The following is a 12,605-nucleotide window of genomic DNA, read 5'->3' as shown; positions in this document are numbered from 1 at the left end:
GCATCCATTCACTGAGGAGACATCTTGTTGAGTGTGGGTGTTTCATGAAAGATTGGATTCTGGCTCCTGTGAAGCCAGCCAGCTTTGCAAAAAGACTGAACTTTGGGGTGGAAAATCTACTTTATTAGCTGGAAAAGGTAACAATAAGGGTAGGCGCTAGTTTGCATTTTATTATTTTGTTTTATATTGTAACCATTTGTTTCCATCATTCTCTCTTGTTTCTAGTGGAACATCTCTTTTTTCTAAATAAACATCCTTTAGTTTTATTGTCAGTGCTCACAAGCTCACAAGTGTGTTATACAGGAGCAGTGGTTTACAGTAAAACTGGTAAACTGGCTACGTTGTTCCTTTGGGAGACAAGGATCTGGGATTTCTGTGAGTAGTTGGGATTGGGGCTGGATATCACAGGGGAACTTTTCAAGGGGACTCAGGGACTGGGGTGCATCAAGTGCAAAGCAAAGACAGTGCTGGCATAGCCCAGAGAAGAGTGCTTGAGTGGCTGGTAGACTGGTGGTGCTAGGGAGCTAACACCCAGCTACCACAAGCAAGACTCCCTCACTCTGGAGGCAGGGGTAACAAGGTAGCTCCTCTCACAAAGGTGTAGCATGAATTTTCATACTTGAAGGAAATACCAAATCAGATCACTGTGGTTAGTATATTGCACACTGTAAAGGCCACATTATGGTCTTGATCCTTCAAGTCCTTCTGTCATGCACAGCAGGAAGCCCAAGGTTGTTGCCTTTCAGGACAAATGTGTGTGTGAGCATCAGTGAGGTTAAGCACTCGGCTTAGTTCTCCTCACTGAATGTAAGTTAGCCTCATGCCCCCTTTGTGTCCATTCTCGTATTCTCACAGGGTAAAGAAGGGGAGGAATGTGGGTGCAGAATGGAGCTGCCTTAAAAGACATGACCTTAAGTGCCATTCTCAGCATCCCAATGAGGCACTGAGATGCTACTTCTGCTCCTAGGCATTTGGTGGCCGCACAGCAGCGGACTCATTAATGCCAGATCCGGTTCTGCTCATCAGTCTTCCCTTGCCCTGATTCATGCAGTACTCTGCCCCTGCACTGTGCAAGCTCAAGTGCTAGGTGAGAAAAATGATCCCTCCTCATTTGTTTCTGTGTAATAAACTCTTTATGGGCAAAACCCAAAGGAGCTGTTTCTGGTAGCTTAGCTATTTTTATAAGATGTTACACAAGTGTTTGCTTCTGTGCTCAGCAGCTGCAGCCCCGGCATCACTTCAGTCATATGTTGTCTCCTGGACATACATTGCAATGTGAATTGTTATTAACAAATAAGGCTGCCCGTGGCTCTGATAACAAGGCAATAATGCGTCTGAATGAACAACCAATTAGACTAAAACCTCAGTAGCTTATTCAGAGAAGGGAAAGGTATCGACAGCAGACATATTGGCTTTCATGCTTTTTTATCACCATTATTTGAGTAAAACAGAAACAGTATAAGAGGTTTTGAACTTCATGGAAAATAATAAAATTGGTCAAACTCAGGGAATAAATTTGATAGGAAACGATGGAAAAGGTAATGTTAATCCAGGCAGATGGAAGAAGCAATGGGGTAGTGGTGTTTTTAAAGTGGAAATATATTGCCCTGGACTGTTTTAAGGTATTATACCTCTAGATGACTGTAACCCATTATAGGGAACTTGTGTGTGTTTGTACTCATGTCCTGTCGTTGTCCACAGATCTGGGAAACGGAGAAATTGGAATTGTTCAGTGAAGATTTTTCCCTCTCATCATTCAGAGCTGGAAAAAGGTGAGCAGGTTGAGCTCTTGAAATACAAAGTGGGCCACATTCTCGGCATACCTACACACTTCCTCCTTTACATCCATTCAGGCCTTGATTCATTGAAATCTATGAGAATCTTGTCTTTCTACTGACTTCAGTAGACTTCCGTTCAGATACATAAAGAAGTAAAGAAATTAGTTAACAGAATTGTATTTCGCTTCTGCTATGTCAGAGGCTAGTATAGCAATGTAATACAGCCAACCTTTGGCCTTTTGACTAAGAGACCAGTCTCTCTGGAATCAGTGAAACCAGACTGCTAATTCCACAGAGTTGTACCTGCTTATGCAAAAAGTTAATTTGGCCCTCTGTCTGGTAGGGGAGAAACAACCCTGCTGCTCAGAGCCACCAGCCACTGTCACAGAAATAGAAAGGAAAAAGAAAAATGAGGATGGTTTAGAAATACAGCTAACGCAAGAAATAAAGAAAAACAAAGTGTGACCTGTCCTGTATATTAAAACCTGTCAACATTTAAAACAAGGCTCCTGTTGTCAAGGGGCTAAGTTTTCATAAAGGCAATCCTCACAGCAGCAGTAAGCAGCTCTCCTGTCTATCTGATGTGTAAATAGAATTCTTCAGGGTATTATATTTGGCTGACCATCATGATATTCAGCAAATATACAATGTGGGGAGCTGGGTTAAAAGTCCAAAAGTGGGTGGAGGTGTCATTAAAAGAGAGAAACTGCCTTGAACAACAGAGTTAAATGGATCAGACTCAGACATACGTTTTGTTTTTCAAAAGGAGAAGTACAATTGAAGCTATGCACAAGTGCTTTAGTTTGCACGCCATGGCAAATGGCTAGAGCTGCAAGAGACCTGGAACAGCATTGCAAGACGAGTAATCTGTCTGTAGGGAATAACTGTTCTCGATGAATTTCAATGTATTTGGTCTCAACAGGCTCTTCTTCAATCTAAGTGATTTGAGTCTATCTGTTCTGACACCTTCCTTCCCTCTCCCCCCCCCCCCACCTTAAACTAATATTTAATGTGGACAATGTGAGGAAAATCCCGTTCACATTTTAAGTTTTGAGCTCCCTCACATCTTTTATGTAGAGAGACCTACATGATCTTGATGTATTCACTGTAATGAGATTACCTTTCAAGACTCCAAGGACATAAAGAAATTAGTTGTGTTTAGTGACCTTATGCAGCAATAGCTTCATCTTTTGGGCACTGACATTTATTCTTCTTATTTGACACATGTACAGCTAGACTCTGACCTCTGTCCCATACTGAAGGCTCTCTGTCTGCCTCTATCTTTCTCTTCCTCTCCATGTCCTCTAAAGTGTTCGGTCATATTAAGACTTTCAAAGTTCCTTGCACAGTCAAACGGAGGGGATAGGGTTTGAGCATTGGCCTGCTAAACCCAGGGTTGTGAATTCAATCCTTGAAGGGGCCATTTAGGGATCTGGGGCAAAAATCTGTCTGGGGATTGGTCCTGCTTTGAGCAGGGGGTTGGACTACATGACCTCTTGAGGTCCCTTCCAACCCTGGTATTCTATGATTCATACTTAAAACCTGTTTACTACAAGCCACCACCCAGTTGCATATATTCTGCCCTTGGGCCAGGTGTTGGCCAATTCCAATGTTGGACTCGCTCAATTCTTGGATGGGAGACTGCTGAGGAAAACATAGATGCTGCAGTAATGGTGGTGATTCAGTAGGTGGCCCTCTTTCCTCGGAGTCCATGTTGAGTCAGTGCACCAATACAGTATTAGGGAGCACTCACAAATCTGTCTTCTGACTGTGTTGAAAAACTGAAGTCCAGACCATAAACATCTCAGAGCACTATAAAAGGAAAAGAAGTGTGGTTAAACTGCAGCTAAATTCCAACTTGGATAATTATATGTTGCCTACACTAACCCCACCACTAATCTGCAGTATTCCACCCTGGTGGTGGCTGCATTTCAGTAGTCAGTGATATGAACCCTACATAAATAATCTGTAGAGTATTTTGGAATGAAAGATGCTACATACATGAAAAAAATATCATTATGCTGTTGTGATAATGTGAGGGAGCTGTATATGTACAACTTACGAATTCTGGTTGTCCTTATGATCTCTATGTATAACTTCAACCCTCCATGTGTAGTAAACTAGCCATGGTCTGACAAGGATTCTGTCACATATCATACACCTTGTATGGAAGAAGCTATAGAGAAAACAAAAGAAATCTATTCTCCTCTGTCAGGACAATGGGTATGCTGAGGAGGGTGACTGAGCTGGAAGAATCCAGGTATTTTAGGTGACTTGCAGAGCATGGAATTTCCCTAGAAGTTGAACAAAGAGACTGTTAAAAACATGGAGAGACTCAGAGAGAGGGGGAACAAAAGGGACAGACTTTAGGAGGAAGTTGGGGCCTGTTTTCTGAGGACCAACTGAAGCTGAAGGAAACTGACTGTAGAGGTCAGAGAGAGACTCCATGATTCAGAGAAGTCATGAACTGGAGAAGTGCAGGGTTGCCAGGCATCCAGTTTTCAGCCGGAACGACAGGTCGAAAAGGGATCTTGGTGGTTCCTGTCAGCGTTGCTGACTGGGCCGTTAAAAGTGCGGTCGGTGGTGCAGCGGGGCTAAGGCAGGCTTCCTGCCTTCCCAGGTTCTGCGCAGCTCCTGGAAGCGGCTGGCATATCCCCACGGCTCCTAGGCAGAGGGGTGATCATGGAAGCTCTGCATGCTTCCCCTGCACCCAGCGCCGGTTCCGCAGCTCCCATTGGCTAGGAACCGCACCCAATGGGAGCTGTGGGGGCAGCACCTGCGGGCGCAGGCAGCGCACAGAGCCCCTGGCTACTCTGCCTAGGAGCCAGACATGCTGGCCACTTCCAGGAGCCACACGGAGCCAGGGGAGGCAGGGCCTTAGCCCTGCTGCGCCGCTGACCGGGAGCTACCTGAGGTATGTGCCAGCCAGCTGGAGCCCGCACCCTGCACCCCCTCCTGCACCCCAACCCCCTGCCCCAGGTCAGAACCCCCTCCCGCACCCTAACTCCCTCTCAGAGCCCAACCCCCTGCCCCAGCCCTGAGCCCCCTCCTGCACCCTTTCCCCTGCCCCAGTCCCAAGTCCCCTCCCGGAGCCTACACCCCCTCCCGCATCCCAAACCCCTGCCCCAGCCCTGAGCCCCCTTCTGCACCTCAAACCCCTCATCCCCAGCCCCACCCCAGAGCCCATACTCCCAGCCAGAGCCCACACCCCCTCCTGCACCCCAACCCCCTGCCCCAGCCCAGTGAAAGTAAGTGAGTGAGGGTGGGGGAGAGCAAGTGACGGAGGGATGGGGGATGGAGTGAGTGTGGGCAGGGCCCAGGAGAAGGGGCGGGAAAGGGGCGGGGCCTCAGGGCAGAGGTGTTCCATTTTGTGCGATTAGAAAGTTGGCAACCCTAGAGAAGTGCGATCCAGCAAAGTGGACCTGGATCCTTAAATGACACTGTCCAAATCATGCTCCAGAATGGTGGCCAGGTATTTGTAAGCAGGTATGTAGTAAAGTGATTCTCAAGGGATTAACTGGGTTACTCATAGTATTACTCCCTTACTTCCTGTTTAGGTAGTGGGTGCCCCCACACTTTGTTTGTTATGTAGTTGAATAAAGCAGCACATTCCCATCATGCAGTACTGTTTCTTGTGTACTGAACAGTCCCTTTACAAAAGGTGTTTCTTGTTTTGCTTAGATCAGTATAGCTCTTGTGCTATCTAATGAGTAATTGTTTTAGAAACCCTATGTAAATCTTGGGACTGGTCGTCTTAACTATCATGTGAACCTGAAGAGCTAAACTGTATGTAGTATGTTACTGAGGAGTTGACCGGTTTCAAGATAGTTCCTGAAGAGTTTATATACAGAAATGAGGTAACAACTTTCTACTACTTGGTGTGGCTGCAGCCTGCTACTGCTCTGTCCTGGGCTTCTTTGTTTCTGCCCCAGGAGGCAGTGTGTCTCAGGAAATCAAAGTCTGCAGAGTGTACAGGAACTGTGGCATCTCTCTACTTCCTGGAGGACTTACTCTACTGTACATTTTCCTTTTTTTAGATCCCTTTTTTAAATTTCCGGACTTAACTAAAACACCATTAAACTATCAAACTATTGCAAATACAGCAACTGACTTAAACACAACCCAAACATGTCTCGATCAGTCTCTTAAGGCATTTCAGCAACCTTCCCATTCTGCTGTATTGCAAACCCTTTTTTGTCTGAAACACACTATTCAGTCTCTTAGTCAATAACAGGGTCAGTTTGTAGATTGCTTTCAGCTTGTATGGCTGCTCTCACTTCACTCGTCTTGGGTAAGTTGTCAGGTATCTTGAGCAGATGCTTACAATTCCTTCATAAGATTTTGCCTTTATCTGCAATCACCAAGTATGAGCAAGGTGCTTCTTCTTTGATCACTGTAGCTTTCACTGTCCAGTGCCAAATGCCCACTGAATCTTTGCTTTTAACTGTGGAAGATGTCCTGCTCCTTTACTGTAGTATGTTGTGTGACTATACTTTCCCAGTCTTTTCCTTACTACCACACCCTCATCAGTCATCCTTTGGTTTTTGTCCCATACCTGGTAATCAAGCATTTATATGCAGGCTTGGAAGATTTATATCAGTAAACGTCTATTTCACTGGACACACACAAACTGGTGAAAAAATATTTCCATTAATAATTATCCAAATAAACAGACAACCTGAGAAAAATGCTGCTTGAGAACTTATTAAAGTTTGATTTAGAACTATTTATTTGTATATATTGACATGTGATGTTGACAAGTTGTGCTTTAATGGTTACAAAGCTTTAATTTTTTGAATCGCAACATCTAGTGCCATTAATTGTTGTCTGAGTCCCCCATAATTTCCTGTGAAAAATTAAATAAACATGTTAAAAGCATAAAACCCATAATTTTGTACAACTTTGGAAGAATTAAAATTGATAAAAATAGAAAAAATGTTTAAAAATAAACACTGATATTATGTGTTAAAATTATATTTAAAAAATTGAATTCGGCCAAGCCTATCTGTACATCTGTCGTAGAGGCTGGATTCTCAGGGCTGATGGCAGGGTGACGTGCATTGCTGTACAGCCATTGCAATTGCCCTGTACAGCCATTTCAGTGTTTCCTCGCTCATTGGGCTTTCCACCACATTGTCTGTTGAGAAATCTGGTGTCAAGCTAAGCCCTGTATTATGAACAGGAACAATGTATAGCAGTGAGGTCACAAAACTTTCTGCTGCTCTGTGTTCCTGCAGCCTGTGACTGTCCTGAGCTGGGCTTCTTCTGCGGTTCAAATGCTGCCCCAGCAGGAAGTGTATCCCGGGAAATCAAAGACAGCATCTAGAGTGTACAGGAAGTGTGATATCTCTGCACATCCTGGAGGTCTTTCTTACTCAATAGCACACTGTAAACCAGTTGGCACTCTGGGAAAGCATGTGCATAAGCAGCTGGGGAGCTTGAAGGAGGTGTCATGAGTCTCAGGGCCTAGGCAATTGGACTGTGGGGTCTCAGCTCTCAGAAGGGGTTGAGAGTAATAGGATCTGCACCCTGAGAGTGTGCCCTGAAAGCCAGAGGCAATGTCTGGACTCTGCTAAGACTCAGGGAAGCTTAAAAGCAGATGGGTCCAGTATGTGGGACCCACACAGCGGTGTGGTGAGTGTGCAGAAGGGAGAACTTGAGCAGGGCTGTGACAGCTGTGGAAGGTTGGATTTTGTTTGTTTTTAACTTATGAATCCATCCTGCCCCATTAAAGATGAACAGGAAAATAGTTACCGTCTGTAAGAGTGAGTGTCTAAAGTCAGAATACAGCCTCAAACCTTCATTAGTCTAGGGAACAGTGAGTGGAGTCTCTTGCTTTCACCCTTTGATCTCCCTCCATCCAGAAAGATCCAGGATTCATACCAGACAGGCTCAGACAGGCATCTATTATATGTATCAGACTTCTGCTATCTGTGTAGCACATTTTTGGGGAGACAGGATACTTTTTCATCCCTGGATGAGATTTTTCAGGAGGGTTTTGTTAGCACCTGCTCCTCTGCCTACCTTGACAATTTCAGTAGCTGGTGGAATGATAGGTAAGGGTGTCTGTCAGCAGGGGAGGACATGTTGTGTCCCTAAATTAATCTTTCAGGTTGGTGGTGGTAGAGGAAATGAGGCAGTCATAGAAGGCCAGCTAACTAGAGAAGTTGTAAGTACATGCTCAGAGAGGATATTTACATAGCAGGAGTCCCAATATAGTGGTTCAATCTCTGCCTATGCCTGGACTCATCCCTTGAAAGCCTCTTTCGTTACAGGGTGGCACTTTTGAGAACACTTTTTTCAAAATCTTTAATGGTGACAAAGAATAATGGTTGATTTCCACTTCTGGCTGACTGTGTGAGGGGAGAGAAAAGACACTGGCTGCAAGATGAATTTCTGAATGCCCTTCCTTCCCAGAACTAGACTGAGCTTGAACTATTCACCTACACAAGGGGTGAGTAAGAGTGATAACACCCATTATATCACTCTAGAACTACCCTGTGTCCAGGCACGCAGGAGAAGTAACTTGCCTTCTGGAGGAGGTGAGCAGAGAGGAACACAGGGGGTCTTGGCGCCACCCCCACTTGCTGGCCAGAGTAGGGGAGGGGGAATAGTGATTTACTGCTGGTTTAGCAGGGTAGCAAGGAATTGCTTCATAGGCAAGTCTTTGCTGGCTCCCATGGCTACTCCTGCAGTGAAGCAGGCTAAGCACTATCCCTTGTTCAAGGCTATGCCTAAAGTCACAATGGAGCCCTAAATACTGTTAGTGAACATGTGCAGGTTTGGCAACAGATATCCAGGGGATTGCATGTTTGGCAATCCTCTGTGAATGCTCTTAAACTTTAGTTTCTTTTTAGGATTAATTTAGGACTCCAAATAATTCCCAAGATTTGTGTATTTAAAAGCTGAGAAGTAGGGAGCCGGTGTCTTTACCAGACATATACACGATATATAATGAAGCATGTTCATTTCTCTTGTTTGAATTTGCCCAGCTGCAAAGATGTAAAATTCCAACGAATAAAATTCTTCTTCAGATATGATCCTTTTTAATGCAGAGAATTACTGCTCAGGCAAAGTTTGCCCACTGAACTTACAGAAGTTTATGATAAAGTATGGGGGACATTTTGCTGCCTATCTACATGGAAAACTATGTTTAAAAACTTTCAGAGCTATAGATGAGTATTTATTTGCCAAACCATAGATGCTTAAAACTGATCATGAAGCCAGACAGCCTCTTTTTAATAAAAAAAAAAAAAAAAAAAAAATCCCTCCACTGCAAGAGTTATTGGGTGAAATTCTATGGCCTCTAACGCAGGAAGTCAAACTAGATCATAATGATCTCTTCAGTCCTTAAAATCTATTAATCTGATCCTTGCATTATAGTTGGTCCCAGGGCAATCATTTCAGTTTTAAAGTAAATATTCTTTAAGGGTGACAGGAAGAGACGGGGGAAAATATTTGTGCCCTCTTTTGCTTCTTTACAATCTCTCAAGACTTGATGGGTGGTCTTTAAAAGATCGACTTTGTTTTTTTTACATTAGAATTTTCAGGAGGATTAGGTCTTGTCTTCCTCATTTTAGCCGGAGGACTCGTTGGAGGCCTCAGTAATGGTGGTCACCCTTTAAAAGTTTCTTCCATTTTGAAAGATTCTAACGGTGTGAAGACATTTTCTGTACTTAAAATGAGGAATACCACGGGAACTAGGAACATTCCTTGAAACTGAACAAACTTTTCAAGTGTGACCACTGTATGTGGCGTATGAGCTTCTCAGCCCTTCTTGAAAGCGCAGGGTGTTGAATCCTTAATGGTATTTTTTCTTCCGACTGTTTCTCAGATAGTTAAGGTAGGTTAACAAAAGACAAACAAAAAACAAAGTGTTGAGCATTCTGAATAAAAATAACTTCCCTTCTGAATTAATTAGGTTATACTTACATGATATCTTTGATGTCGTCATCCTGTCAAAGTAATCCAGGAAAAATAGGGTAGATAAAACCTGAATTTCTAATACAGAAAAGAAACTAACTAATTAAACTTGTGTGGGTTCTTTTCTTGTATCATAAAGAACCCTGTGTGGACAGATGAGCTAGAAACGTGTCAGAACTGCAAAGCTCAGAACCAGATCTGAACCTGCCCATAGCTTTGAGGATGTTCAGATCTGGGTTTTCATGTTTTGGCTTGGGCTGATCTCACAAGGGTCCAGAGCGATTCCCTGCCCAGGACTGGGACCAGCCCTGGCCACGCTGCCGACTCAGCCTGGCAGATCCAGTCACCTCCCAGCAGGGCCGGTGAGTGCGGCCAGGAGGCAGGGCATGGGGGAGTGGGTCTCTGGGAGGTTAGTGGGGGGATACTGGGCTGTGAGGGGGTAGGTGATGTTGGGCAGTGGGGCAGGTCAGTGTGTGTTGGGGTGCTAGGCAGTGGGGGGTCTATGTGGGGAGCTGTGTAGTTGTGATGGTGGGGCTGTGGGGAAGGGCACTGGGCAGTGGGGGAGATCTGTGTGTTGGGGCGCTAGGGAATGGGGGTTCTGTGGGGTGCTTAGCAGTTGTGGTGGGGCTGTGGGGTGGTGCTGGGCAGTTGTGGTGGGGCACTGGGCAGGGGGGCACTAGGCAGGGGTGGTGAAGTGCAGGGCGCTGTGAATTTGTGGTGGGGAGTGTGGGGGGGCACTGGGTACAGCAGGTCCGGGGGACGGGGGCTGTGTGGTGTGGCATGGTCCTGCCCCCAAGGGGAAGGGACACGCTGGCAGAACAGGGACGGACAGGCCAGTGTGTGTCTGGCGACTGCCAGTTTGTAAACAGTGCCCTCGCACTGGGCTGGGCAGAGCAAGGCCGCCCCCGCCATGCCATGCCCCACTCCTCCTGGCTGGCCCCTCGCTCCGGGGACTGACCTCCTCATGCCATACTCCATTGCCCCCATGGGGGCCCACAAATATGTTTGGCGCCAGGCCCACAAAAGGTTAATCCAGCCCTGCTCTTTAGGGCCTCCCATCCTCACCAGACCGGGATTAGGGTTGCGCTGCTGAGGCAGAGCATGCTGCTGCGCATTCAGTGCCACCCTTGACTACAACTCAAAATGGTGTCTAAGAAGATTTTAGTATAGTGCACCTATTGACCCAGGAGGCTGTATCCACCCCTGCATGTTACAATATAGGTCATGACTGGGATGCTGCTGCAAATTGTCCCAGTGTGCCTGTCATGATCCAGGCTGCAACATGATCCCTAACATGGGTCTACAACCCTGTTACTCAGTCACTACAAACAAAAAGATTATATGAGAAACAGCCACCCCTAACTGTGCCACACCAATAGATGCTGCTATAGACTGACCTGTAGTGCAGATGAGGTCTCTGAGACTAAGAAAAGGGAGAAGGAAGCAGATGATACATGTTAAAACTTCAGAAATCAAATGGACACGAGAAAACTGAATGTTCCATACCACAACTTGTCCTGTGCTCCTTTTGTGATGCCCAAGTAATTTAAAGTACTTTTTTTGTAATGTTTGTTAACTTTAAACATTCTGTTTGTGAATCTGTATCACGTTCGAAACATTTAAACAAACAAGCACAAAAATGTGAGCTTGCCTGCCAAATAAATGTGCCCCGGCCAGCTTTGCTGAAAAAGTCACTGTGGCTTTGCAAACATAAGCAGGATAGGATAGTGCTTATAGTGCAGTCAGAGAATTGCTGCAGAGCTATCTGCAATTCAAGTGCCTGTTTATAGGTTCTAACTCGAAGGGAAAAAAAAGAAAATTCATATTTTAGGACAAAAAGAATTCCTGTAAAGCAGAATTGTCCTTTTTCCATCAAATTCCCTTTGATTGTCTTCCTTTCTGTTCTTGTTTTCTGGCTGCAGTTTTGTTCTCTGAAACGCTTAGTGCTGCGTATTAAGTTTTATTAGACTGCATGTTTCCACCCTAAAAATAGAACAAAGGACTAAGCAGTGCACAATAAACAGAAATGGCTAGTTGATATTTACATTTTTAATCAACAGCTGCTTTGTGTAACTCATGTTGAAACTGACATGTAGACACAACAAACAACTGAGCTTCTTTGTTTCAAAACACACAGTGGATGGAAGTAGCTTAACCATCTAGATCAGGGGTTCTCAAACTGGGGGTCGGGACCCCTCAGGGGGTCACAAGATTATTACATGGGGGGGTCACAAGCTGTCAGCCTCCACCCCAAACCCCGCTTTGCCTTCAGCATTTATAATGGTGTTAAATATATAAAAACTTGTTTTTAATTTATAAGGGGGATCGCACTCAGAGGCTTGGTATGTGAAAGGGGTCACCAGTACAAAAGTCTGAGAACCCCTGATCTAGATTGTTATATTTTTCCCATACACCAGGAATAAAGCATGTATTTCTCTGTGTAGATTGCTTTAATTTCAGAGTAAGGGAAACAGCAAACAAATAAGGAATAAATACGAAGGACCAAATCTTCAGTCATCATTCCAGACTTTTTGGTCCTCTTCTTAGAAAGACAGCTATGGATTTCCCTTGCTTATGGGAATCTTCAACAGACTTGGGTGCCTAAAATTAGGCAACGAAATCAATATTTAAGCAGATAAATAAGTGGCTTGACTTTCAAAGGCGCTGAATTTTGTTTCAGTGATTATACTTACAACTGAATGGGCAGCTCCCTATCCGTTTGAGAAAGTTCAAGCAAGCGTATGTGTGCATTTATTTGATTCTGAGCTCAGGCATCAAACCAGTCTCTCTCTTTTGTTTTTTTAACAGGATACGCTGAAAATGGTGTTAATATAACATTATGGCAGAAGGCCACAGAGCACAACATTAAAATGAACACCACATGCAGTAATACATAATACAACA

Source organism: Terrapene carolina, unplaced genomic scaffold, assembly GCF_002925995.2.
Source record: "Terrapene carolina triunguis isolate 2854851 unplaced genomic scaffold, T_m_triunguis-2.0 Scaffold211, whole genome shotgun sequence".
In the NCBI taxonomy this organism is placed as follows: Eukaryota; Metazoa; Chordata; order Testudines; family Emydidae; genus Terrapene; species Terrapene triunguis.
Note: the sequence above shows the minus strand (reverse complement) of the source record.